Source organism: Orbicella faveolata, unplaced genomic scaffold (assembly GCF_042242905.1).
Source record: "Orbicella faveolata isolate gen_17 unplaced genomic scaffold, um_ofav_v1 contig_24, whole genome shotgun sequence".
Taxonomy (NCBI): Eukaryota; Metazoa; Cnidaria; class Anthozoa; order Scleractinia; family Merulinidae; genus Orbicella; species Orbicella faveolata.
The window spans coordinates 20,666,785-20,673,478 of record NW_028301552.1 but is presented as its reverse complement, the minus strand read 5'-3'; the positions used below and the strand labels follow the sequence as shown (position 1 = coordinate 20,673,478).

At 44.1% G+C, this 6,694-nt stretch overlaps 1 pseudogene; it reads right to left on the bottom strand.

Annotated features, from left to right (window-relative positions):
- Nucleotides 1-2,915: 2,915 nt before the first annotated feature.
- LOC149110837 (uncharacterized) lies at nt 2,916-5,303 on the bottom strand (annotated as a pseudogene).
- Nucleotides 5,304-6,694: the final 1,391 nt, after the last annotated feature.

Here is a 6,694-nt window from a genome sequence, read left to right as displayed (position 1 = left end):
TAATAAATGTTATTTACAATACCAGAAGAGAAGGAGGTAATTTAAGTCTGCCGTTGCTCTAAGGTGACCGACCCGCCGGAGCATTTGTTTTCTTCGGTGATTGGGATGTATCACAGTAGGGTATCCCAAACATTTTACCCAGTTGGCCAAACGGTTTGCCAGTGCCCATTTCTACTCCTGTGTGAAAAGATGCACAATTCTAATACTTATAGTCTACCACGATCAAAATATTGATCACACGACCAGCGCTCGAATTCGGACCGCTCAATTCGAAGTGCAGCACGCTTAAGAATGTTAAAGCATCACTCTTCTCGTGAAGAGGTAAAGGGGAGACGGCTTGGGTCTCACTCTCCAACAGATTTCTGGGGAAGGATTGAAGAACAAACTTTCACCACAACTAGCACTAATTTTTCCATATTCTGTTGCTATTAATCCGACAGCAGTTTCAGATGAATGAAAGAGTGTGATAATCAACTAATAATATCAGAAAGATTGGCTTTTTCTTAGTATTTGTGGCTATTGGGCGACGATTAATCTCGGCTGGTACGTTCTAGACAACTTTATTCGCGGATTTTACACTCAGAACAACTCGCTATCACCGCTCACGATTTACAAACTCAACTCATCTCTACTTTTCTCACACGCGCACGTGGTCCTTAGCAAAGAGCTGGCCTGTCACTCGCAACATAGCAACGCGACCGGAAATGAAAGTTCAGAAAGCGGGAGGTACATCCTCGCCCTTAGTCGAGACGATTAACAGTTTTACTCTTCCGCTTCCTCTAATAAAAAGAGTTTTGTAATTGGTCTCTCGTACTCTCCGTGCTGAGTACGCACTGTAACTGCTCGAAATAACTCATCTTGCCCAGGATGAGTAGGCACGATTCTGCCCAGCGGCCATACACCTCGTGGCTGATTTGGCTCAGCAAGTAGGACAACATCTCCATCTTTGAGGCTCCGTTTCTTCTCTTTCCACTTTTTCCTTTCTGTCAGGCTAGGAAGGTACTCCTTGTTAAAACGTCTCCAGAAGAAATTAGCCAGCGCTTGGGTTTGTCGCCACATCGTTGTCGAGTTGATCTCTCTGTCACTAACTTCAACATCTTCGTAACTCAGATTCGCCCGCAACAGCAAGAAATGATTTCGGGTTAACGCTTCAATGTCCCCTGCATCATTGGACAGATGAGTAATCGGTCGACTGTTTAGTATCCCTTCTGCTTCGACTAGTGCAGTTCTCAGCACTCCCTTGGAAACAACCCTGTCTGTCACAGTTGCCTTCAGCCTCTTCTTTGTGCACTGCACTAGTCTCTCCCACTCTCAATCAAAGAGCAAGGCACTTGGTGGCTAAAATTTCCACTCAATTTCCTTAGGTGCACAGAAGTTTTGTATCCTCTCTTCATCCAATAGTTTAATGCCTTTCCACAACTCATTATTCGCACCGACACAGTTCGTTCCATTATCACTGTGGATGCTCTGTGGTCGTCCACGTCGCGCAATGAATCTCTTCAATGCCATGATGAAATGATCTGTTGGTAGATTTCTTCTACCAGTTTTTAATCGCACAGCAAATAGAGCTCCCATGAGCTCCAGTCGGCAGACAGACTGTAACTTTAAAGGGGCAACACGGCCTTTTCCCATAATAAGACTACACTCTACTGTGTCATCTGCAAACACTCATCTTAGGTACGCACACGCGCCATAGGCATCCTGGCTAGCGTCGCAAAATACATGAAGCGTAGTCTCTCGGATAGGTTTCTGTCCTTGAAGTAGGGCTCTCGGTATTCTCACTTCGTTACGCTTTTCTGCTTCCTTGCGCCATTTACGCCACTCGCGAAGATCAGCTTCTTTTAACTCGTCATCCCACCCATACTTCATGCAATTCAGATTCAGAAGGATTATCTTACTTCTAATTGAGAATGGGAGGAGGAGTCCTCACGGATGCCAAACAGAGAACGCTTGACTCAAGATCTTCCGCTTCGTCGTACCTGGATCACCCTTCAGTCCGGTAAACCGGAACGTATCCTCCTGGGAATCCCAAACGACGCCCAAAGTTCTGTTTGTTGGCAACTTATCTTCACTCAGCTCGAGGAATCGGGGAGTTCTATCTTGTTCCGCGATGGTTGCCAAGACGTCTGGGTCATTTGTCAGCCATTTTTGTAGGCGGAAACCTCCACGGCGTAGCAATTCAGTCATCTGTTTCCGCATTTCGATAGCTTCCTCGCGAGAATCTGTTGATGGTAGGCCATCATCCATGTAAAAGTGCTTGTAGACCGCTTTTACACCCAGTGGTAAATCTTCCCCTTTCTCATCAGCGTTTCGCCTCATAGTGTAGTTTGCTCTGGATGGCGTAGACACTTCTCCAAACACTGTTCTCTCGAACTGATACACGGTCGGTTCTTCATCCGGAGAGTCTCTCCATAAGAATCTCATCACTGGCTTATCACGATCAGGGAGACCAAGCATATGGTACATTTCTTTCACATCAGCAGCTATTGCAATTCTTCCTTCGCAAAACCTGAGGAAAACTCCAAACAGAGACGAGAGAAGATCTGGTCAAACTTTGTCCCATGAATTTCGCGGAGGAATCGTATACTCTTCTGACACGATTAGGTTTCTTGAGGTTGATGACAAATCTGTGTGGTGAGTACCAAGTCACTTTGCTATCGCACTGAACTTCTTCTTCACTCAATGTCTTTACGTAGCCCTTCTCAATGTCATCCTGGATTGACTTGGCATATCTCTTTCTGGTCTCGGGACAGTTCTCAAACTTGTTCTCTAGGGATTGCAGTCTCTTCTCTGCCATTTCATAATCGTCGGGTAGAGATGGTTTTTCTTCTCTGCAAACATGGCCCGACACATATGCGTCTTCACTCGCACTCTTAAAGGTTGTTTTTTCCATTAGTGACAATGTTCGCTTGTCTTCAATGGAACGGGTTGGATTTGCTAGCGTCACCACGCCTAACGTTTCTATCTCTGACTGGGCCATGACCAGCTGCTTCAACTCCTAATCTTGAACTGAACTTCGTTCGTACACTTTGAACCCACTATATGAAGATGCTACTCTTCGCTCACTGGGTAACCAGTTAGTCACCGCCCATCCAAGTAGGGTTTCAACCACATAAGGTGCTCTGCCAACTTCCGGTTGACCCGAGGGTTTCACAATTTGCTTTGGTAGAATCAAGTCAGAGTTGTTTGTTCCAATTACGAGTTGCACTGGACCCGTGTCGGTGTCATGTTAAGTCCAAGTTCTTCAGGTGTTGATACTCCTGCTTGATTGTCGACCCCTTCAACTTCTGATCCGGACCATTCAGGCTGGGAATTGTCTTTACATCTCGCAAAGAGTACTTGACTTCCTCTTTTCCGACTCGTGCGACATGGCATTTCTTGATGTGCTGGGAAGTAAACACCTTCTGCACGTTTACTCCTTGAATTTCGAGATCTACTTCTTTGCCTTGAAGCCCAAGTGAGAGCGCTAAGCTTTCATCTATAAGTGTCGTGTTACAGCCTGAGTCGCGCAATGCCATCACTTGTTGTTTTCCTCTTTCTCCAAAGAAAACTATGAGAAGTATTCCAACCAAAGCACGACCACCAGTCTCACAACCTGTGTATGCTGATTGGCGATACCCGTCGAGTGGCTCCACAGTCTGACATGGTGATGAGCCTTCGCTTTCTACGGAGACAGGTGCTGGATCTCTCTCAACTTCTGACACTCGTTCTGATTCACGTTTCGCTTTTGCTCGTTCAATACATTTCAAATCAACTTCATGTACAAGGGTATGATGACGCATGTCAGAATTCTCGACTCTGCATCTATTCTTACTACGACACTTACTAGACGATGACCGGGTAATAGACAATACAGGCATAGTTTATGTTCCTCAACAACTTTCTCCTTTTCGCTAGTCAACATTCTCTTAAAACTTTTCCACTCTTGCAAAGAGTGATTAGTGGACTGGTGAATTGGGCACGTCTTTGTTCCATAGCTGGCGCGTAAAGATTCTCCCGTGGCACCCGCGAACAGACCAGGTAGGGATTTGTCAGCTGGCTTACGCCTATCAACTTTAGATGTATCGGAACGCTTCCATTCTTTCTTCTCCGGCATCCACCGCTGCTTGGACTCACTAATTTTTGCCTCTTTTTCCAGTCAATTTGCAAATGAATTCCAGGTTGATAACTTTGGTTTTCCTTTAACGAACTCGGCCCATCTACCGCAAAAGCGTGCGGGTAGTTTAGCAACAGTTGCTTCAGGGAGTTGCGAGCTAAGCTGATGAAGGAAATTGTGCTCCTTGAAAATGCCTATCAACTCGGAAACTATTCCTTGATACTGCCTGATGTGAACACTATTTTCTTTCACTATGGTCGGAAATTGATCTATGCGCTTCTTTGCAGCTGACACAACAGTGTCTACACGGCCAAAACGCTCCCGGAGCGCCGTCCATGCCTCCTCGTATTCATCTGAACCTGGCATGAATTTCGCTAGACATGATTTTGCTCTTCCTTCTGCAGAATCTAATAGAAATTTAAGCTTCTCTGTTGCACCGTAAACTTCCTTTTTATCCACTTCAACATTGAACGCTGCTTTGAATTTGGAGTACTCTTGTGGATTTTTATTGAACCTCTGCACGTTTGGTTTAACGATTTTAACAAACGCTGGCAGCATTTTCTCAAGCAATTGATTTATTTTCGACGTTTGCACGATAGGGTCTCTTGTGGCAGAGGTTTTCAACTCCGCTTCACCTTTAGCAATAGAAGATTCACTTGCCTCTTTTTCATGGGGCTCACTAGAAACCTCAATTACGACTTCTGGTTTAGTGGATTTAATTTCCTCGATGTGAGGTTTATCAACAACAGCGTTTTCAGTTATTCTCAGGTCTAAGCGCGAGACCCGATCGTTCACACTCTCTAAAGGTAACTTGTTTAACTCTTCATCACTATCGCCTTTATTCAACATACCTTCTTCCTGGGCGATGGCATCTTCGATCTCATATTCCAATCTCGATTCTTCAGCTTTCTTTTGAAGTTGTAAAAGCTTCGCACGTTGCTGTTGTTCGGCTCGCAGACACTCGATCTCATTTGCGAACGTTTACTCGGCTATTTTTAGTTCCAGGGCTAACTTCTCGGCTCGTAATTTCTTTCTTAAAACATAACGTTTACTTGAAGTAGTAGACTCACTTGCCGTAACGAGTGGAGGTGTTTCGTTTCTCTGTTCGAGGCACTCATCTTGACACGACTTGAATGACTCTTTCACAATATTCAACCACACAGTTTGATGATAATTACACGCAGTTACCACGGCTGACTTGACAGCTTGGCTCGGTGATTTTGCTTGATTTCGCACAATATCCAGCTCGGTGGACAAAATGTCGCTACTGGGCGCCGATTAAACTCTGCTGGTTCGTTCTAGACAACTTTATTCACGGATTTCACACTCAGAACAACATCGCTTTCACCGCTCACGATTAACAAACTCAACTCATCTCAACTTTTCTCACACGCGCACGTGGCCCTTAGCAAAGAGCTGGCCTGTCATTCGCAACATCGCAACGCGACCGGAAATGAAAGTTCAGGCAGCGTGAGGTACAGCATTCAGAATGCACGCATTAACATCTTAGGTCTGCATTGAATGCAGGCTTAAAATGTTAAAGCAGTGTATTTTACCCTGTAATATCTAGATGTTCTTCTCGATCTGAAGAAAAGAATTTAATTATTATAATAATTATTTTAACTTACGTTTTTTCTTGACGTCCACGGTAACACTAGCACTACCAGACGCTACAGCTGCAAATGTTGTTACTAACAAAAGAAAAGAGTATGGCAGCGTACTTAAAGAGCTCAGTAACGGTGTTTTGAGTTATTTTAACCCTGACCTGAAAGTAGTAGTTTACTAAAATAGAAAAACTGAAAAGAGATAAAAAATAAACCATAAAGGAACAAGGGTCTTTAAGGTTGTAGAAGATGAACACGGATTATAATCGACAAACTTGAAAACTTTAGGCCAAATTAAACCTTTTAAGATCCCAAACCGTGATGTAGTCCTTCAAGACTCGTGATAGTAAACAAAACATTTTGAACCGCCAATCTACCATCAGAAAAGCTACATGCGAGCACAGCTGAGGCCCGTTTCTCGAAAGCCCCGGACATTTTTCGGGCCCGGAAAGCCATAGCAAAATCTCGTAGCTTACGATTACAGAGCTGTTTTATTCGCATATTCTTAATATGAACAGAGGTTCCCTTCATACAAGAAGTTTCAGGCGTATACACTTCTCCGTTTTTAGATACGGATGAACTAAAAATAGCTTTAAGGGCCCGAAAAGTTTCCGGGGCTTTCGAGAAACGGACCCCTAAACTGTAAACTGACCTGTGTCTGATAACGCAGAGAGGTCCAGCGACTTCGCTTAGGAAAAAAAAATGTGCTTTTTTAATACACTTGAGCAAAATGGGAAGAATTTAGTCCTGAGTTGAAAGGTGGTGGATACCTAGAGATCGAGTAGCCAATCAGAGCACACAGATAGTACTATTCTCTGGTTTGGTATATGCAAGCGACCGATAACTAACGACAACTGAGGCACTAAGACTCTGGAAAATACATCAACCAGTTTTCCAGTTTATAACCCTGAATATCTAACAGCTTTCCAGCCCTCGGTTCCGATAACTTGCAATCGTAAAACAAAATAATTCAAGTGTTTTACGTAGTTTCTAT